At 37.8% G+C, this 23499-nt stretch overlaps 1 protein-coding gene and 1 long non-coding RNA gene across 9 annotated transcripts in view; one reads left to right on the top strand and one right to left on the bottom strand.

Annotated features, from left to right (window-relative positions):
• LOC135207573 (uncharacterized) overlaps nucleotides 1-23499 on the top strand; it is a 162313-nt gene that overhangs the window by 48241 nt on the left and 90573 nt on the right. The window contains exon 3 of the long non-coding RNA XR_010312995.1: nucleotides 1-105. This exon is cut by the window's left edge and continues 15 nt beyond it. This is a non-coding gene — a long non-coding RNA (uncharacterized LOC135207573). The remainder of the gene's footprint in view (nucleotides 106-23499) is intronic.
• The window catches only part of LOC135207572 (uncharacterized), an 84685-nt gene that overhangs the window by 34731 nt on the left and 26455 nt on the right, over nucleotides 1-23499 (bottom strand). The gene's annotated exons all lie outside the window — the stretch shown is intronic.

Here is a 23499-nt window from a genome sequence, read left to right as displayed (position 1 = left end):
TTTTAGTTTTTTGGGGAATGCAGAAGATCTTAAGGGTTTCCCCAGCACACAAATTTAGAGAAAGGAAGAGGTCACATCATTATCATCTACTGATCTCCGTTATTGGTAAGTATGCGTTAAAGTGGAATAAGCCTCATTATTTATTAAGTACAGATTTATTTTTAGACAGTATGTATATCATTTTTCCCTTATTTTATTTCGGGAGTTAGGCGATTTTTCGTTTTAGTTCGTAATTGCACACGTCGAAGACACAGGTACGTAAAGAAGTCTGCATAAAGCTAATCGTATCAAGCAGTTGCTGTGCATTATGCTTGTATGTCTGTTCATTTTCTTATGTCCAGAAAACTCGATTGATAATATTGAAAGCAACGCGGTAAGCTCGATTGATGTTTTTTTTTATTAAGCTGACTTTGTGTCAGTACGGGCTCTTGCTCACCGAGCAGCCGTAACAGACTGAAACTCACGAAAGCGGTATGTTTGATATTCCTCCAATAAAATGGAGGTACTTGTGCTATTTGTATGTATATTTGTGTTTGTTTGTGCGTGTGTGTTTATGTATGTATGTGTGTGTGTGTGTGAGAGAGAGAGAGAGAGAGAGAGAGAGAGAGAGTGTTATTGATGTCTGATGAACTGTTTCACTTCTTAAGTGGGCAAGGATTATAATATTGTCCTCTTTTTTAAAACTATATTACGATAAATTACATGGTGGCCCAGGACTGGGTACTCTCTCTCTCTCTCTCTCTCTCTCTCTCTCTCTCTCTCTCTCTCTCTGAAGTGCAGTCGGATGGTCACCTGGCACCTGATTAAATATAACGTAAGCGCGACACAATGGGTCTTTAAGGAAACAGGCATGCTGTCTGCCCGGAATCCAAAACCCGGGCAAGTGTCTTCTTCCCTTAATTAACCGCCTGGAGAGTTTTGGCTGAACGTCATCATCATCATCATCATCATCCGAGTGACATCACTGGCCCTGCTGACCTTACTAGTGCCCCAAGGGCTGATTCATCAAAGAACATCTTGCCTTGCGTCGCTGATAAGGATGTCATTTGAAAGCGACAGAATATAGTCGTAAAAGCACTCTCTCTCTCTCTCTCTCTCTCTCTCTCTCTCTCTCTCTCTCTGTTGGGATAAACATCAGACAAGCTTTTTCCTGAAGCAATGCTGTTAACATACATGAGACTGCGTACACACACAAACACACACACACACATACACACTATCCCTCACATTACCCTTTTACTTTTATCCATACCCCCGTTCATTTTACCCCTTTCTCTGCATTGACACCTCTCTCTCTCTCTCTCTCTTTCTCTCTCTCTCTCTCTCCTGTATGAGTATACCTGCGTGTGTATATTTCCAAGAAAAATCCCCAAGGGGGTTGGGGGAATCTCTTCAGTGTCTCCGGGGTCGAGTTTTAAATCGGTCCGATTCTTGACAGTATGCGCAACTGAGTGTGACCTCCGGTGGCTAAATTTACAATAGAAGTCCTTCACAGCACAAATATACCCTCACACTCATACTCCCAGACGGCCAGTGCCCGCACTCTAGCACATACTCGGGAGGCGGGGGGGGGGAATAAAGTTCTGTATATTTATGTCATATTCTTGTCGATATTATGTCACTGTCGTACACACTATTAACCGCGTTCATGTACGTATTTATATATATATATATCTATATATATATATATATATATATATATTGTGCTTATATTACGTCGCCCTAGGAACACAATACACATGGTGGATAAACATTACAAAACATTGCAAGACGCACATGTGGGGCCATGATAAAAAACATCGTCATTACCACATAGTTTCCCGTTGAGAACACCTCCAAGGGGTATGTCGTAGGGGGAGAGGGGGGTGAGTTGGTAGGGGTTAGGTGGGATGGTTTGAGAGAGTCAAGTAAATGTATTGTGGCTATTATTCAACAGCTTCCCCCATCCCCGGTGTCTGAAGCCTTTGTTGATGGAGTCATAGCTATCGGTTCGTGAAGGCTTCCTCGGAATATTCAGTTCTGGAGGCGTGAGTCATTCGGAGGAGGAGGAGAGGACGGCGCTCGTTGCAACACCGTCGAGGAATGCCCCGTCTTCCCGGTGGGGGCAAACCCGGAGATGATAGATGAGGGTTGCTTAAGCATGCGACAGATCTCAGGCGCCTGATGCTGACGATAATGGGTTGCAATGAGGCCCGGAGCCTGCCCTTTTTCTCGCAGCATTCTGGTGTATTTTGAATTGCTGGGTAATAAGATTGTACTGTAGCTCGTCGATACTTTGATTGGGTTACTATTCATAAATGAAGCTCTCATATACTTTACACGTGTATGCGAATCATAAATCTTTGATTATTGTCAAGAATGAATTTATTGAGCTCTATATGTAAATAATTATATAAATATGGTCTCAACTGGACTAGATATCATGAATTTAAATCGCCTCTCATTATGGTATCATCAAATTGCATTTTTCAGTCTTGACAACTGTAAGGCACACGGTCAACGCCGATGAACACGTATCATTCGAGTTATCCATGCTTATGATGCTAAGGACATGAGTGGGCGCTCGATCTTTATCCCCCTGTGGCTGAAGATTCTTTTGATTGAATAATTGAGATGTGACTTACATTGATCAGTCGGTATATAACTCATTCGACGGCACTCTCTGTGTTGAGATCTTACTTCGATTTATTACAAGATATCTAGAAATTCAGCTCATCAGAGTTATTCCTATATGTACTACAAGCTTCAATAACACCCTGCGAATGAATGTTCATAGGACATTATCCCCTGACTCACATCGTGTTTTGCATCAATTGCTTTGCTTTGACGTTTGTTTGCATCCGCTGCTGGCATTCGGTTTTAGAAAGAGATCATAACTAGACCAGAAAAATCTTGCGATCACTGGAACTGCGTAACATGAGAATTTTCGTATACTTAGTGATTTTTTCCTTTGTATGAATTAGCATTGAGCCAAACGGCTTGTTGACATGCAACTAGCATTCCGTACATGTGATTTCATGCAGTCTTCTTGCTCCTTTAATCCCGCCTTTCTCATTCTTTTGCTTTTTCATTTGCAAGATAATAGACGATAGTCCTTGAATTTTTCCATCAACCGTCACAACGTTATACTTACATTCTGTTTAAACGTTTCTAAGAAACATTCTCACGAATCCCTTCAACTTTTTTATTTTTTATTTCACTCATTCACGAAATGTCGAAATTAGGCTGAAGCGTAACCCTTGTTTTAGACTACCTTCGACACTTAGCCCCGTATAAGACCAAAATTCAGTAAGATTATAAAAATATCGGTATTCTCAACAAGTGTCTTATATGAAAATTTTTTGTCTTTATCTATACTATACTATATATATATATATATATATATATATATATATATATATATATATATATATGTGTGTGTGTGTGTGTGTGTGTGTGTGTGTGTGTATGTGTGTGTGTGTGTGTATAATGCGTGTGTGCGTGATTCACCTCTTTTTCTAATGTAACATACGGGAAAACGTATTTATCGCATACAGAATATAGCATAATGGCTTACGCAAAGATACTAATGAGGTGTTGTACATTATATATATAAATTTATATATATATATATATATATATATATATATATATATATACATACATACATACATACGTACACTATATATCTCGATATTTGAATTGATTTACCGTGTTCATGATTTCCGTTGCCTTTTAAGATGCAATTTGGACGACCTGCCAAATCGTCTGGAAATAGATTTGCATCTCGTAGCCCTAAGCCGCGCCGAGTATATATGAATCGAGGGGACTCTCTCTGTCTCCGAACCACAGGTGACTCATCCTGATAAGATCTCTGTCGCAGCCGATGTCTCGGCGTGATAAGAAAATTCAGAAGCAGCGGGTGGCACTCGGGCGTGTCTCCGAAGAAGGGACACTCTGCGAGTCTCTTTGGGTCGTAAATCGCGACTTTTGTGGGTGATAAGGTCCACTTGGTTAGACGTTATAGCGTGTGTGAGTATCATGTCGATAGCATCTACAACCTTAGTTTGATAAAGCTCCCCGATTTGATTCAAAACTGCGGACGTATATGAAGATTTTGTGTGACACCTTGTTCGTTTGTGTGTTTTTTTGAATCCTCTGTTTTAGATTTTAGACGATGGTTGTCCAATGGATATTTTTTTTTATGAAGGGAGTAAAAAATAGCTTTTAGGTGTATACCCAGATGGCAATAGATGGCGTGGTCTCTGAGCGGCGCCCGGGAAAAGATCGTGGCATTTGTTTTGTAGGAAAGCTTAGGAAATAAAAAAACTTCTTACATAGATACCACAATATCTGATTGCTTTCCTTTTATGAAAGCAGTTTTCTATATATAGGTGATTAGAGATTTACAGGGAAACAACAAACGCTCTCCTGAAATAAGCTATTTATCTTATAATTGTTACATGAAATGTCTTCGAAATCTAAGGTTACATAGATGTAAGGCAACCTAATGAAGATAGATTAGTAAATGAGAAAGGATTCGTCTCAATAAATTCGATAAATTTTAGTTTCTCTGGTATCATATACAAAACTTTAAAAGTATATTTGTGTTAGCCATTTTAAAAGTATTTAAGTATCAGGAGTAGCATCGGTTCTTAAATTCCTTTCATTTTTCTGACTATAAACGAGGAAATAAGATTCCACTGAAAAATAAAGCGAAATTAAACGTTTGTCTCTTGCATTACACATATTTGTAACGTGAATTAAAATCAGACGAAGGATTGTTGGAAATAATAAAAGCGCAACCACGAAATTAACGCTTATTCATTTTGAATTGAGAGAGAGAGAGAGAGAGAGAGAGAGAGAGAGAGAGAGAGAGAGAGAGAATATTTTGTATGCTTGGTTTTACCCACGGCAGGGTACAGATTACTTCGGAGTATCCTCCCTCATTTAATTATTATTTGATAATGAATAATCTCACGGAGCCTTCTCTCTTCTTCTGTCCTATTCTCCAACACAGCTGCGGCACACATCAGCCGACTGTTAACCAGGTACATGATTCCCTGCTCAAGTCAGCAATGGCATGCCAGCTATCTAAGGGGACGTTTCTTTTCTCTTCCGTCCTCCGTGATTCGAACGCAGGCAGGTTCCTCGGTTATAAGCGAAAATGGGGAGAGAGAGAGAGAGAGAGAGAGAGAGAGAGAGAGAGAGAGAGAGAGAGCTGTGGCATGTAGCTCCTTTGAGGCGCTGCAGACAGAGGTAGTGACAAACAGTTTGGCTTGTTGGCCTCGTGACAAACCACATCGGTGGTGCCACTTTGAAGAGACGTTGATCTGTGTCAATGGGTTGGAATGACCTTTTGATTTCCCAGAAAAGATAGATTAGCTTGGAAATGCTCTCTCTCTCTCTCTCTCTCTCTCTCTCTCTCTCTCTCTCTCTCTGTTTTATATACTCAGCTTTATCAGAAAGAACGTTAGATCGCATGAAGTAAGGATTGCATGTGGACCAATGACTATAGGAAGAAGAAGGAAGAGGGAAATCAATGATAAAAACGAAGGAAAATATGCAGTAACAAAAACCAAGGTCACAATCACAATAATAGTAATAACATTGACTATAACGAGGTGTTGATAATGTTATGATGGAAAATACGACAACAATAGTAATATAATAATACTAAATTTTCGATGCCAAACTGAATATAGAAATCTATCATATTCACACACTCGCACACAAACTCAAGACATTTATACATCAGTGATCGAAGCAAAGATAGAGAAACTGCACTGTAGCTTACGCGTGCTAATTTATTCACGTGGATGTTTGACCACTGAAACAAATTGATCACATGTATCAAAGGTGTTTAATATAGTTCAGCTTCCCTCCCCAGTCATCTCTGGTAGTGAATTCATTAACCTGAATGACAGTGTATTGGTCAAGCGCTGGCGAGCATTCATGACGAAAGCATTGAGCCAGAGAGAGAGAGAGAGAGAGAGAGAGAGAGAGAGAGAGAGAGAGAGAGAGAGAGAGAGGATGATGAATTTTGATGTATAGTTTCCCCCTGTTAGGGTGTGGAGTACTCATTGAGACCCTCCCTTTTTTTATTCTAAATTATGACGTGATTATATACTTGTTGACGGAGTACTATCACTCACGTCTGCTCTCTCTCTCTCTCTCTCTCTCTCTCTCTCTCTCTCTCTCTCTCTCTCTCTCTCTCTCTCTCTCTAAGCAATCGATTAACAATTTTTCACAGGTAGGCAAACATAAATATGAGGCTTTTAAGAAGGCGAAGCTATATCGTTCTTTCTTCGGCAACGGAGCTAAGACTTAGTAACAGGCGAGAGATATGCGAAATACCTCAGTGCCACGAGGCCAGTCGGAGACAGAGAGAGGAGAGAGAGAGAGAGAGAGAGAGAGAGAGAGAGAGAGAGAGAGAGAGAGTACCCTATCATTCAAATCTGTTGATTAAGCAGTTATATATATAAACGCGGTAAGTTTTGCGCATGACGGAGGTCTTATCACTTATGCTTATCGACGGAAAATAATTTGCATACATTTTGGAATTCTTTATCTTAAATTTCGTTCTTCAAAATATGAAATTGAAGAAGTTTTAGAATATAAACATTATTATAATTATTCTTATAGAATTAAACATGCACACGATATGAACCCCATTGAATTTTAGATTCAAAGGAAACACAATGATAATCGTAGAATTTCTGTGATACCACCGGCATTTCTAGTTAATGCTTAAAGTTTTCACGAGTCTTGTGACATGACTGCACCTTGTAGTTTTCCCGAAAGTGACCAACAGATCTGCATACAAGTGCGTATTTTGTTAGTTATGCATGCATAGATATTCAGCATTTAAACTGAAGACGTGCGTAATATAAACACGAAAAAGGCGTTCTGAGGTCGAGCCTTTTATAGTGTTAATATGTCTTCTGGGTTGTAGAGGCATAAAGTACAGGAGAGTTCGGAAGAATTGTTGAAATAATACAAGAACTTCCTTTCTCCTTTGACACTTTCTGGCGAGGCTGAGAACCTTCTGAATGATCAGCATACATTGCAGACATTTCTGAATGTATTTAACAGAGCTAGGTGGGAGAAGGTTAGGTGGACCAAAATTGCGATGGATTGACTTCGTAAAGAGAGATATGAGAGAGTTGGGATTGAGCAAGGAGGATGCACTAGACCGAGGGAGATGGAAGTGTGTGTTGAAGAACGATTACAGCGACCCCAAATAGGGACAAGCTTTTAGCGAAAGAAGAAGAAGATTCTTAAAAGACACTTTTCTCTTCTTTTCTCATCTAAAACATCTTTTATACATTCATTTTTGAAAGCTTCCTTAACAGAACCCTGCCACATGAACCAAGGTCTCCAACCAACTCCAAGCATCGTCCGCATTGAGTCGTTTCATTCCAACACCATCGCAGCCTCTTTCACACATGTGTATCCGCGCGTAGGCCTATGCCCCGACTCGTTTTTAATTTTAGAAACCGTCATTTAGGCAGCCATGTTCCGCAAGCTATTAATATGCGAGAGGGAAGATTGTATTTCATTCACTTACAAGCCCCATAGATGTACGTGGGCTTGACGATTACTGCTGGTAGTAGTGAATTATGGGAAGGTTGTCAGTGGAGAATGAACATTTCACACATTTACACACGCACACACACACACACACACACACACACATCATTACATATAAGGAGAAGGAAATGCGGAGCCTGTTAAATTGTATAATCTGGGATGAATTAAAAGATATCGATGCATTTTTCTTCGATTTTAAGACGCGTGCGCGCGCTTTGTATATATGTACTGAAATAGGTACTTCGCTGTCATTACTTACGTATAGTTATCGCAAGTGTATGCATAACTATTAATTTGTGCATATACACTAGTGTGCATTCTTGCTGGTTCCACCATGCGCTTATGCATATCGGAATGTAGGCTTTGACTCACTTAAGTGCCTTCGTTCGCCTATGGTAGGAAAGCCCGGTCCCAAAATTAGCCAGCACAATCATGGCAAAACCCAAGGCCACGCCCAAAATTTCTTTTGCTAGAGATGAGGCTTCCCATAACGAAATCGAGTGTGTTTATACAGCTAAAGGACCTGTATACACTCTGGAAACGGGTCATTTATCTTATGGTGCTGACTAACCGATAGTGTATTTCTTATTTTTTATTTATTTCTTTATTTTTTTTTTTTTTTGTCTTGTCGGGGATAATAATGATCTGGGGTTTCTAAGAGGACAGAATGTGCCGTGATCATGCTGTATGTTATTACCTCCGACATGGCTTTTATTTATTTTTTTTTTTATTTTTATTTTTTTTCAGCAGGAATCTTGGAAAAGTCATGCACGGATTTTGAAGGGAAAATCGTAACCAAAACAGGCAGTAGTGAATTAGGTTTTGGGGCAGAAAGTTGTTTCACAGTAGCCATGCACAGCTTTTGTCTTGTAATTTTTTTTTTTTTTTTTTTTTTCATGAATACTTTCCCGTAAGCGACATAAAAGAGGCGTTCCAAAGGGGCACTTTCCCTTTCTTGTGTGCGCAGTGTTTCGACTACGTGATTATTGAATGTGTCTAATGGAAGAACTTAACGACTGAGTGGTCATTGAAATTGTGCAAGGTAACTACTAATTGATCATCGAATGCGTAAAGTGTCGACTGATCATAGGTAGATACTTTTAACCTCCGCCGACCTGTTTTGCAAATATGATGCACTTTTCTTAACCTTTGTATTCATTGCTTCTTTCCCACAAGAATGAATTTTTAATATGCCTCATTGCCTTTCCTATTAAGGAGAAACGTTGTGCTTCTCGTTAAGAAAATTCTACGGACAATCACATTCAGCAGATTATGCTTAGATGATTGTTCCCTTCGTAGATAAAAGTAGTAATATTATTGTAGGGAAAATACATATAATTATGAACTTATAAAAAAATTAATGCACGTGTGACTGGTCGTCCCTAGCTTTATTTATTTATTTATTTTGCAAATTGTGTGTGTATTTGTGTTTGTGTGTGTGTGTGTGAGAGAGATAGAGAGAGAGAGAGAGAGACTGACTTGCGTTCAGAGATAAGTACTGTCACCAGCTGAGTTTTCGTCTGCGTGGCATCTACGTACTCTAACCACCCCCATCCCCCCTCCCCCCTTCCAACTTCCATAACCGATCCTCAGAAATATCGCGATGCCTAGATCTTTAATGGTAATTTCTCTGGACATTTCAATCGAATATCTATCCATGTATCTGTTTAAATTACTCAACATGTATCTTTCTTAAATTGTTCAAGCTAGGTGTATGTAGCATAGTACTAGCTCCGTCGTGAGCAATAAGTGAAAGGCTGGATGCGTTTTCTACGACTGCATAGTTATAGTAGTAGTAGTAGTAGTAGGGATACGTCTCTCGAACGGCTCGTCACATGTAATTGGTAATTGGCAAGAGATCAAAGGCCAGCATGTTAACCCAGTTCCCAAGTCGGAGGGGACAATATATGATCTTTCTAGACTATAATCACAGTGGAGGTGGTACCTTGCAACTTGCAGTATTTGTTGGTGCGATTAAGCATTAGGGGGGAAGTAAGGATGTTTCAGAGAGAGAAAGGTTGTGATGATGAGAAGTTTTATTAAATCAATAACCTTAGGTTAGCTTTGATTAGGTAATCAAACTAATAAAGTAATTACCATTGGTGATCAAAGAAGTTACCCCTTCAAGCCCCTTGACGTGTCAACAAAGGAGTGAAATTTGTTTATATGTATGGGATTTGATTTGCATTATATAGTACATTTTTAATAGCGGGAACTATTAGGGACGGAAAATAAGGAGTTCTCGGAGAACGTTAGAGCGACCAATGATCAGCTGCACGAGAGCCAGGTGTTAATGACCTCATTAAGGTGCAATTATAATACTTTGGAGCTTGTCCGGAGGTGTTAAACTGTGACAGTACAAACAGGCAGTTGAAAAACCTACAAGAACGATTACTGCAGAAAACAGAGCTATTTAAATCTCATATAACCAGCTGTATCTTTGAATGGTTATGAGTGGTCTTAATAATAAGACTTTCATAATGTATACGAGGATGGACTTGTAATTAGGACACTTTGTAATACCTACTTACGAATGGAGGGGAAGTGCAACTTTAATATTCTTGTATTTATTACAGTACAATAATGGATATTTAATTGCAACTTTTAGTGATATTAAAAAATAGACGTATGTTCTACATTTTAATATTCACTTGTATATAGTTTCTAAAATGTGCAACGTTTTCAAATACACGTTTGGAATTGGCTCTGTGTCAGTGTTAATATATTCGAATGTCTTTATTAGTTTATATTTTCACAAATCCAAAAAAAAATCAGTTGTAACGCATCCATCGAGGGCCACAATGATGTGAAATTATTTTCTTATTCATTCAGTACTTCGATTATAAATTATTACTACAAGCTCGAATATATATATATATATATATATATATATATATATACATATATATCATATATATATATATATATATATATATATATATATATATATATATATATATATATTATATATATATATATATATATATATATAAGACTTTTATAATATATACGAGGATGGACTTGTAATTAGGACACCTTGTAATGCCTACTTACGAATTGAGTGGGAAGTGTGACTTTAATATTCTGTAGATATAATTGCAACTTTTAGTGATAATAAAAAATAGACGTAAGTTCGTCATTTTAATATTCACTTTTATATATTTTCTAAAATGTGCAACGTTTTCAAATACACGTCTGAACTTGGATCAGTGTCATTATTAATATAATCGAATGGACATTTTAGTCGCACTTTTTGACATTCAAGAATTTACTTTTAAAATGCACAAATGAAACCAGACATAACTTTTTTATACTCAGGAATCGGCTTTGAAGTTCGACAACATTCTCTTCTTAATATTCTCCACTTGACTTAGAAATATGACTTTGAATATTTGCGACTGGACTTGGAAGTGTGATTTCGAATACACAGGACTGTCGCTAGTACAGTATGTTGTAAAGATATGCGCATTAACCATTAGTATGACTTTTTGGCTTTTTCAGTGTACACGATAGACGTGAATATACTACATTTTTTAAAAAATGCGAATGAACTTCAAAGGCTGGGAACTTTTCCTTGTATATGCTTAGCAAAGAAGAATGGACTTGAAAGTTTGAATATTTTATTAAACAAATAACCAGAGCGCGTTGGTTACACACGGTTGTTGTTTCTCCACCATAGACTTCCTCGACAAGTATGCGGCCCCAAAGGAGACCACTGAGTCATTAATAAAGAATTTTTCCTCCATGGCAACTTGTGGTATGCGGGGTAGGGGACCCCCAGGGAGACGAGCGTGTCTTTCTTGCCCGGAATCCGACTGATGTTGCTCCCGAGCCATTTCTCGCGAAATACGGAGAGAGAGAGAGAGAGAGAGAGAGAGAGAGAGAGAGAGAGAGAAGGGTGGCTGTCCAAGTAGGGAAGAAACTAGGGGAGAAATTTAATTATTCATGAATAAAACTCGACTTTCTTCTACGGAAAGATAGTATATAGTCCTCCTGACATTTCTCCTCGGGCCAAGTAAATAATATTTTCTCCAAAGATGATGGCGTTGATGATTATTACAATGATCATATTAAAAGTTAGAAGACGGGAGCAATGACGTTGTCTTAAAGTATGTTTCCTCCATAAAATTTAATTATTGTTCATTGGCATTTCGCAATATTTCATTGTGACCATTCTTTGCTGTATCTAAAGTTTTATACGTTCCTCTGAGGCGATTCAGGAAGGACCTTTTTTTTTTTTTTTTATTCAATCCTCAATTTGAGATTTACTCTTATTTAGATTTTTCTAATTGAAATTAATTAGTCTTAAGATTTGTATTCTGACGTACCGTTTCTTTCCCCCCTCAGCTGATATTCCGCATAGAAATTTATCTGCAGTTCACCTCATCTGTAAGCACATCCTGTCTCGTTTTGCGGTAAAATGACACAGACCCCTCTATTACTCACCCTATATATTCATTATGTTTCCCTACCTCAAATGTAAGGAAAGTAACAAAAAGAAAAGTGAGATGGCTGAAAAAGTATGTACATAAAACAGTGTATATCCAACACTAATCTTTAGAACCATAAAACAAATTAGAGCAATTCTTCACTGGTAAACCGGAACACTTTTTTTTTCTTTTTCTTTTTTAGTAAAAACAATTAAGTCACAAAAACGAAGAGGGAGAAAGACTGCGAAGGTAATCGGGAAGTTTTTTTTTTTTTTTATCTTATGTTTCTCCTTAATTTACACGACTGTACGGAATATTTAGTCTCCGATCGGTTATTATAAGTGATTTGGATATACTTTGGCTTTTCATTCCATTTCACTGCGTCTATTTATTTTGAGTTAGTTTGAGAGCAAAAGTATCTTGCCCGGGTATGCGTCTTATAAAATTTATGGAGGCAGTTAGTAAGGTCGACAGCCAGTAAATATCCTGACGGCATTCGAGTTTGAATGAAATAGCCTCGTAAGCAAACAAACACAGCGAAGGTGTGTTTGGAAATAAACACGATCAACTTGACTCAATATTTACAAATCCCAGCGACTCAACTGTCAAGAATTATCGAGGCGACTGAAATTATGAATAGCTTTATGATGTAGAGACGTTAAAAAAAGAAAAAAAAAACATACGAGGCAATACGTGAAAAAAAAACTTTTACCAGTAAACTTTGGCAGAAATGTCTAGCTTGGAATAACTGTAACCCACCGGAATTATGTAAACTCGCAAAATTATGTAAACATTAATGAAGTGTTGGCGTGGTAGGTTTCATAATTTGGTGTACGGAAAAAAAAGAAGCAAAATAATATTATATTCTTATGGCTTAGCGTATGCGAAAATGAAGCTATTTTATGTAAGCATAAGATCTTGTGACTTATGTAAATAATAGCATACTTATGTAGAAATTAGCACTATTACTGAAAGTGGAGGTACATATAGGTTATGGCGAAGAAACTAATGATAATATGCGCAAAAGAAAGATTTTAGGAAAATCCTAAGAAAAACGGCTGCAAAAGAGAGTGGCGCTTCAATGAATAGTTCCAGCCTCTTTTAATCCTGAGAATATCAGCAAATCCAGCGCTGCCTGCGAGGGACGCAGCCCCACAGTTTTACGGTAAAGGAGTAACAGTTGTCTGGCTCAGGGCAGTACGTCATTGTGGCATCTCGCTGTAATGAGGATGTTGGCTCTTCGGAGCGAGTAGCACGCACAAGCGCCAAGGGGGAGCTGATATAAGTGAAATGACGGGAGTGAAGTGCAGAAAAAGAGTAATGTAAAAAATTTTGGGTCATCAAAATAGATCACAATGCCGGGGAAGAGAAGGAGAGACGTTGATATATAGTATTTTTGGTAAAGATAAAGGCACTCCATTAACGCGAGCTTTCGTTATATATGTTAATATATATATATTATATATATATATATACTATTATATATATATATTAAGTATATGATAATATATTGTGTGTGTGTGTGTGTGTGTGTATGTATGTAAGTATATAGATATATATATATATTATATATATATATATATATATATGTGTGTGTATGCTTTTTATGTATCTGTATACTGAAAGACAAACTTAACAGCAGAATGAAAATGATAATTGCTTCATTGCTAGCGTTTTGGAAAATGTATAAATATATATATACTCTGTGCATAGAATGTTTTAGCTGTTCTTTATGTATTTAAGAGAAATGGCGGATTTTTACATACAGATATAATATATACTGTAGAGGGCTCTGTGTATAGAATGTTTTAGCGGTCTTTATGTAATTTAAGAGAAATGGCGGATTTTTACAATACAGTATATAATATATACTGTATTGAGGTGCTTATGTTGTAATATATATATATATATATATATTATCATATATATATATATATATATATATATATATATTACAACATAAGCACCTCAGGTCCATAATTCCTAAGCAATAACACTCTTCCATTATTTTATATATATATATATATATATATATATATATAATTTATATAATAATATATATCATATATACTCATACTCCCTTCTTCTCTGATGGGACTTGGTATGGCTTGTAACTAGGATAAATCGGCTCCCCCTGATGGTAAATATGTATTTCCAAGATATGAATCTCGTTTTACAGGCAATAAAACAGAAAGAGCCATCTTAAAAGCTGAGATTAGAGGATGTTTATTATTTCTAGTATTATTTGCGCACATGAGCCCTTCTACACTTGCAGCTTTAGATCCGAGAGAGAGAGAGAGAGAGAGAGAGAGAGAGAGAGAGAGAGAGAGAATGAATGTATTCATCAACGTCAGCCTTTTGTTTATCATGTTAAATGCAGGGTGATATATGACGTGATGTTATTTAGTACAGCATGGTATAATTCTCTGTCCCCGGGCATTTAGGAGAGAAATTTCGATAATGTGCGCGAGTCAACTCGGTTAAATTTATGGATCTCTTTAATCAAAATGTTGAAAGCATCCCGCTAACTCCTGTTGATGGAGATCACAGCGACAAATCATCAGCGATTCCGAGAGATTTAAGGCCAATCCACGAAGCTTTAGCGGGAAGAACCTGCTTGTTGCCTTAATCTCCGAGGTAATTGATTTCCTTTACAAATCACCTAGAAAATGTCGTGAAATTAAGATACGAATATGGAAGTCGGTCTTGTTCGCGCCGCAGCTAACCAATGAGATCTATATCCCAAGTAAAGTAGAATTTTCACAACATTGTTTCTGATGAGAAACTATCATTGTTCAGTAATAATGAAATTTAAAAAAAAAATGAACTGGTCATGTGATCCAAACTGGAAATGTGATTCGTTAGATTGTACAATGTTCACTGTCACTGACCAAAAAGAACAAATAAAAAGAATTCTTATTGTATTTGGTGAACGTATTTACAATGAATATCGCCTTTGGCTGACTAGAAAAGGATTTTTCTTTAGCGTATGGAAGAATTCATTTCTTTATTTATAAAATCCAAAAATAATGGCTCTTTGTGCGGTAAACTTATTAATATGTAGTTCTGAAAGTTTTCGAGGGGATTTTATTCAACCTGATAATATTACTCATTGAACTGAAGTGCTTGACGATCTACTTCCAAATCGCTGCAGCAATTTCTTCCTAGGTTGCTTTTGTTGGTGTTGTCACGATGACACGAGGATTTAAAACACTTCTACTGAGAGGTCAAAAGGAAAATATCAAGTAGCCGCCGGCACTCAATATGGGAACTCTTATTAAGTGAAATTAGATTGGCAGGATGGTTAGAAGCCTGAAGTTGATATATACATGGTTATATATATATTATATATATATATATATATATATATATATATATTAAACTGGAAATATATACGAGCAGGTGTTTAATTTTCATGAAAATTATACGAGGCGTTAGTCACACATACCCTATATAGGAAGTGGACACATTAACCTGGGATATTTCCAAGCTCGATACTCTCTTGAAATGTAAATGATAAATAAATTGCCAATAATGACTGTCACCGGCAAACAAGAAATTCGCTTTGTAGATAACAGGCGTGTCTTCAAATTAGAGCTATTTTTTTTTCTTTTTTTACTGGTAAACATCTGAACTTCGTAAACACGTCTACCGAATGCCTTTATATCTTCAACTTGACCTAAGTTGTTGCTGTTCATGGATGCCTAGATTCATCCTATTAACGAACTATTTGAAATCGATGAAGAAAAAAAGGCGGGTGTGTTTACATCTGACAGGTGGAATGCAATTGCAGAAGCGCCTCGAATCTTGAGGGGCAAAGTTGACTCTGTTGGGCAAAGAATCTCCATACTTTGTCGCCATACCAGAGGAAGTACGTGTCTCCTTAAGAGAGATTTGTTGCGGACGGAGAGGTGGCGGCGGGGCAGGGCGTAGCAGGGAGAATACGGTGGTAGAGAGGGATGCCAGGTAAGGAGGTGGAATGGCACTCCTTAATGCCACCGAATACATGTGGTTCTGTTTGGACGAACGTCGACGCTCAGGAATGGGGCTTTGCGGGAGGCATCGACACCAGAACTAGAGTGACGTAGCACCAGAAACTTTTGATATAAGTTCTTCAGGGCACGCGAGTGGTGATGTCAAGATAAACCTCTCTCTCTCTCTCTCTCTCTCTCTCTCTCTCTCTCTCTCTCTCTCTCTCTTCACCCATATAGTCTCAGTCACTCATCACATTTAACAGTCTTTCTTCCCCTGTCTGCGTTCCTTGCCCGGTAATTCATTATAAATATTTTTCTTCTATATAAAAGCTAGTATTGTCTACCATTCCACGTGTGAAGACAGTTGATTTTTAGGCTAAGCCAGTAACGTTCACTTTACATTTTTCAATAAGGCAAGTTACCTTTTGTGTACATGACGTTTATACCAAAATTAGTGAAAGATCTCATGGAAATACAAAGTGATTCATCATAATTAAACCGTAACATCGAATACGGGTTTGGAATCGATATGAGCATATATAATATGTCGACTTTCACGTCGCTTTTCTCCTCATGAAGACCGAGAAGACGAAATGGAATTAAACATGAAGCGTCTTTACAAGGCGACACCGAACTCATTACTCTCCCAGTGAAGTTTAAGTAGCAGCTCTTGAGCGCCGCCTGGTACTAAAGAGACCTTTAAACCATAATGCAGCACACGTCAAGACACAGGGGATTAAGCGTTTTAACTTTGCCAGATGCAGTCTCTTTCTCCCCTTCTCTCTGAGACTACTTTTGGAAATACAAATAGGCTACAGTAAGAACAGTGCTTTATGGTTGTTACGACATCTGAAGGAGATTGGAAGTTGAACCTGTCTGGAGGTAGAGGAGCAGCACGTATGCCTACTCAGGCATCTATTCGACATCTCTAACGAATCCTTGGCCTAATTTTTGTTAAATTACTGAATTATTGTTATCTTCACTTTAATAATGCTAATTAGAGATGGGGAAAACGATAAGACTGTTGGTATAATAGCTACAGTAACTAATAGCATGACCGGTGCTTTGATAATATTTTGGAATGGAATGCTGCCGGTGTTCCATTTTCTTTTAATCGTCCATACAATAATCCATATTTTTTTGCCTTTATGTACTTGCCAGATTTCTGTAAACCAGGTCGCTGTCTTACTTGCTTTCCTGTCATTTGATGCATATATGTTCTCATTCCCCATTTTCCAATATCTTAAACTCTGTGTACTCATTTATTTCCCATATTAAAACTTACCTTTTTTTATGATTTTTCCATTTATACTGACGGTCACTGGCCATTTTCTGTTTCCCTTCACCATGAGCATATTATTGTGCCACCATTCGTTTTCAGTATTCTTTAAAATGCTCAAAAAACATATACATGCATGAATACTTCTTTCAGAAATAAGCTGTTTCTTGTAAAATCTGACGACTCAGAAAAAGAAATGACTGTAGTCGCTTCTATGAATTGATGTGAGTATCGTTTCACCGTTAGATAACGGATCTTTTATGGTATGCTGTTCAAATAAAAGGTCTCAGAAGTTATTTTCAAAAGAAATGCCATAAAATGAACATGGTAAGTTGCAGCGAAGAATTAACTCTTTGCTTGTCACTGAACATGAATTCGGATTTGTTAATCGGATGGAGAAAGGTTACGGATTTCGATGCCATAGTGGCCGCTTTGTCTAAACATTTCATACCCGAGATACTTTGGAAGTGATTGCAAACCACCACATCATTTGATATTTGTTTAACTGGCCAGAAGGCCTTAATGGCGCATGGTGTGCGGCTACTTTTGATCACATATACTTCCTCTACAACCGCACGTACCATTGTTTGAGTGGATGCACCTAAATAGTACGTTTTCATACAAGATGAACGAGATGAAACGCAAACATGTCAGGGTGAGTCTTTTCTCTGGTGGAGGTTGATAGCCTCATGCCCTTCACTCTGACTGAGACCCACCACACCAGGTGTCCAGTTCATTGCCTAGGTCAACTAGGGGGGAATGATGACCTTTTCAGGCTAGTGGCTTGAACCTCCCTGCCCCCTTCCACCACGGGATCAGACTAGTGTCTTGAACCTCCCTGCCCCTTCCACCACGGGATCAGACTCGTGTCTTTACTTCTGTGTGTGTGTGTGTGTGTGTGTGTGTGTGTGTGTGTGTGTGTAAGCGATGAGTGCATGATGGATATGAATGAGAGAGAGAGAGAGAGAGAAAAAAAAAAGGGGTAAAGCTGCAAAGGTGAAGTACTTGTGTAGTATATTTTTATATTTCCTTTTAAGATCTGGTTAGAATCAAGTGGTCCTGACGTAATAAAGATGATGACAATCTGTACACTTTCAGTATAAAATAAAAGTTTTAGAAGGAAAACTCACAGAAAGATTGGCAGGCTTAAAACTACCAATTTAAGGGTAAAGACCTTTTTCTGTGATTACCTGTGATGGATAGAGACTTATTCAAACACTCCATAGAAAATTCAGGAAAAAGCAAATATGATTTATATAAAAAAAAACAACTTCCTCACTGGCAACCTATTCAAGGCAAGTTTGATCACCACTTCACAGGCGCCATGAAATCAATGATTAACCAACAACGCAGAGAAAAGAAGAGTGAAAAGGTGGAAGGTGATTGTGGGGGGGAGATGACGGGTGGCGGCGGGTGAGGGGAGAACTGTAGGTGAACATCTGGCATTAATACCCAGACCTGCAGCACGATGGGTTGGGCCAGAAGCAGCAGCAGCAGCAGCAGCAGCAACAGGCAGGGGAAGTGCTGTTGCTGCTGCTGAAAAAGATAGAAGGAAGGAAGGAAGGAAGAGCAAGGAGCCAGAGAGAGAGAGAGAGAGAGAGAGAGAGAGAGAGAGAGAGAGAAAGGAGTTGAAAGATGAAAGGAAAACCTTGAAAGGTATGACCTATGTAAGTAGAGAGGAAGCTCACAGCTAATACAAAGCAAGGAAGGTGGGTTGCAGATCAAACAAATTAGTAATATATGTGAGAGAGAGAGAGAGAGAGAGAGAGAGAGAGAGAGAAGGGGAATATGCGATAGAAAACATACTACAGAATCAATATTAAAAGCAAGTAATTACCTAAGGAAGGGGAAAATGATAAGAGGAAAAAAGAAGAAGACTGTTGAGATTTAGTCTTGGAAATATGAGAGAAAAATGCCCAGAAAATGTATGAAGTGAGATGAATTTTAGGAAAATTGAAATAATATACTACGTGAAGAAGAAGAAGTAGAAGAAGAAGAATAAGAATAAGGAAAAGAGAGAGAGAGAGAGAGAGAGGAGAGAGAGAGAGAGAGAGAGAGAGAGAGACTGCCACTCCTCTTCCTCGTGCCTCAATTCCGTGCCAGTGCCAAGTAACAAATGCCAGCTAAGGATTATAACATTTACTACTTTTTCCCCTCTTGGTTCTCAACGTTGCTCCTGGCCATTTCGTCATTTGAAATGCCTCGGGAAGTGACCACATTATTTCATGTTCGGGAAATCATGTCGATTTTCCCATAAAAAAACTAAAAAAATAAAAAATTCAAAAATAGACTACGGGATAAAACACAAACCGCAGAACGTTTCTGTAAAGGTCTTGGCTCCGTTTCTTAACCTCCCTTCTCACCTTGCTTCTTTTTTTCTTCCTCTTTCTTTTTTCTTACTTTCGTTTCGACTTCTCCGCAACGCTCAATGAGAACAGAAGAAGCCTAGCATCCTGTTCCTCCTCCGTGTCTAATTGGATTTTCTTTACTACTTGTTACTGGTCTGCCTTGACGATCTAGCCCCCATCGTGGTGTTCTCTCTCTCTCTCTCTCTCTCTCTCTCTCTCTCTCTCTCTCTCTCTCTCTCTCTCTCTCTCTCTCTCTCTCTCTCTTTCTCTCAGGTTTCTCAAGGTTTCGTTCATCTGCTTTACTCCCTGTTTGTATTTATTTTAAAAGCATTGTAAGGTTTTATTTCCGTTATTCGTGCGTCTTAATTTTTAGAACGTGCTGTGTGTTGTTGCTCCCCTCAAGACACCCTCGAGAGTTCTTTACTGCCAGTGTCGTCATTTCGTTCGAAATCAGGTAGTCTTTTTCGTCGCCCATACAAATTCTCACTTGCAGATTCTATTTCCATTAATTTATCGAGGTTTCTGTGTGTGTGTGTGTGTGTTACACCCTGCATTTACGATTTACTTTTTCCTTTTGAGTTTTGCAAAGTCATGTAGGTGCTTCGCAGGAAATAATAACGGGGGATCAGAGCCATACTTCCCATGCTTCTAAAGGCAAGCCCTGATAACTCATAAGTTCTCAACCACGAATCATGGAGGAGGCTTTCAGATTATAGGGTTAATGGTCTTTCCTTATAAAATACCACAGCGTTGCTGACACCTGCATCATACTTTGGCAGACTGACGCAAGATGCGATGGGATGTAATGAGGCCTGATACTGATAGAAGCTCCACACATTTTGCGAATGTATTAATACGAGGAATGAAAAATGTTTGCCTAGCTCAACCTCTAGATGCAATGCGAGGATTGTGTGAGGCGAATCTTCAATGTTAGGGAGAGCTAGGCCTTCAGATTTTTCTTTCCTTTATGCGACTGAGCATTTTTGTTATTTTTTCTTCTTGAAAAGAATTATGGATATTTCTTGTCCTGAATTTGATTGGGTGTTTTAAGTATGTATAATAATATTAATATAGATTATTAATATATATTGATATAATCACTATCCCACTATATTATTTATTGATAATCTATCTATATATCTATCTATGGTATACTATCTATAAATATAACATATATCATATCTATATATGTGTGTGTGTGTGTGTGTGTGTGTATAAATCTATCTATTATCTTAATGATATATGTATACATGTATACACACACACACACACACACACAAACATATATATATATATATATATATATATATATATATATATATATATATATATATATATATATTGTAACCTTTACAATGCTCAACGAAAAATGACTTCCATTGAGGCTATGTTCTGTCTTTTATTCTTTACATTTGTCTCCTTTTCTTTAGAGAATTTCCTCCATCCAGAGTGTTTTCCAGTAAAATACATGATACATCTAAAAAAAGAATTAGACATGTATTTTTCGCCTTTGTATATTGCAGAATCACGCAACTAGATATTGCCGTCTTATAGAGCTGTTATATCCCTTTTTATACCCTTGGTATTTGGCGATAACCGTCATAAATTCGTTAAGCCAATATTCAACATCTGGTATCAGTCACTCAGTTGAGTGCAATTGTGATTGTATCGCCTATTGCATCTTAGGCAACGGAATATATTTCTAACCAGTAAATATACGGTACTACTGAACGGGGTCTACTCAAGAGCTAATTATGAAAACCAGGCGTGAATCTCAAAGACGGAAAACACGAGATGAAACTAGATATTCAGCCAAGGTTTCGTCACTTCGCTAGTTTTGTACCATGTCCTTCGAGGAAGAAGAGGAGGTTCTGTTCCCCCAATCGCCAACAATCATCTCAAGATGAAAAGGAAGAAAGATAAAGTCGGTTCACACCCGACAGACTTCGCTGCCACTGAGTTTCATTGAATTCAGAAGATACAGCTCCAGTTTATCGTGTTTATAAATTAGACTCCGTGCGGGGGCGTGAGCATTACTTATAGCCAGTAGGGATTGACAAATGACCTACAAGAGGGGAAAAGTCATAACATAAATTCTAATTTTTTTCAGATGATGATCAGAGGATTTTCGCATTGAAGCAATCGAAAATGAATCCATTAGTGGAATGTAGTCTATATTACAGACCAAGCAGTCTATATTACAGTCTATGCAGTTTTGAGACAACGATTTTCGCCATTTTAATCGTTTTACTATTTTCCAGTATGGAGTCTTGTTTCATAAGAACCCACTAGGTTTCTTTATTTACTTCGGAAAATCATTTTTACCACCCATAAAGATAAACAACCGTATGTCCGTATTATTGTTAAGTTCCGTGTTAAAGTGTTAGCGGAAAACAATGAAATTAGTTTAGACACAACAGGCTGTACAAAAGAAGAAAGTGGTCGTGTGTAACCTTTTAGGAGAGCGGAAAGTTGGAATGTGATTTCTTTAGGTTTCTCTGTGAATCCTGCAAGTTTCGCGATAATAATAATAATAATAATAATAATAATAATAATAATAATAATAATAATAATAATAATAATAATAATAACAGAGATTTGAGAGAGTTATAAAACATCGCAATTTATTAAACATTCGACACGAAATTTTGTTTTTAATGAGTTTAAGTGACAGATTTTCTATTTATAGAACGAATTAAAACAAATTTTCTCCATATCAAACAAAGAGCATGGCAGTGTTCAGGAGAGAGAGAGAGAGAGAGAGAGAGAGAGAGAGAGAGAGAGAGAGAGAGAGAGAGAGAGAGCAAGTTGTATTCAGTAAAAGCATTCTCTAAAATGTTTAGACGTGGTGGAGAAAGCTTGATTTAAAATACCTTTTGTAAGATTAAGAAAGAAAGACGAAGCAAACATAAACTGAGGCTTGAATAGAACGTTGGATGGTGAATTTCGACTCACATTTGTTCACATTCTAAATGTGGGCATGATTCAGAGGTGTCTGCATGAAAAGGCTTATTAATCATTCGTTTTCTTTCACACGTAAACAATTTACCCGGTGGGTAGTCGGAGTGGATGGCAATACAGCCTCGTTAGAAGTGTGGACGTAAACATGTATGGAACATGTTTGATTCTGACGAACGACGTAATCGTTTTCACATTTCAAAACACAATTAGAAGATGGCTATTCAAGATGGGCGAAGTTATCATAGAGCGCTTCAGAACATCTTAAAAAGTTTTTTTTCTCTCTATTTCTTTTGATGGGTTGGCATTTCAGTACATAGAAGAAGAAACTCGAGTGTTGTTGATTTGATTAAAATCTCGGCAGTTCAAAGCTTATGAGTTTATTTAATCTTGTCTCTACAGACGGTAAGTTTTTAAGGTGTTAGAATCCCGGATTTCTACAGACATTTTGGGATGATGATATCCCAATGCCCTTCTCTACCATGACTTTGTACTACCATAGTCGATTAACTGCCAGGTTTCTGATTTACTGAAAATCGATGGATTTTTAAGGAAAATTGTGTTTCTTGTTCTCCCACACCACTCATCGCACTTGAAGACTTTCCCTTGTAAAGTAAGGCTAACCAATTACTGTTATGAGCTCCCAGTAACTATCGTTCATTATTTAAGTGACAAGTTGTACCAACTGACCATGGTTCGGAAATCCGCTTTTCCACCCAGCGAGAAGTAATGGGTTTGATATCAGATCGAGACTGACTGGATTTAAGCTTAACCTGTTAGGACCCATTGTACATACATTAACCTTGGCATTGAATTTCGTACTTAGTGGTTAGAAGGCTGTGGTGGTATGCAGCCAGGGTCAAAAGGACACGGAGCCAGCAACCTCATCCTAGAATGCTTATGGGCATTGGGAATGTTAATTTCTTTATCCTCAGATG

This window comes from Macrobrachium nipponense, chromosome 32, assembly GCF_015104395.2.
Source record: "Macrobrachium nipponense isolate FS-2020 chromosome 32, ASM1510439v2, whole genome shotgun sequence".
Taxonomy (NCBI): Eukaryota; Metazoa; Arthropoda; class Malacostraca; order Decapoda; family Palaemonidae; genus Macrobrachium; species Macrobrachium nipponense.
This window is presented reverse-complemented; position numbering and strand designations above follow the sequence as displayed.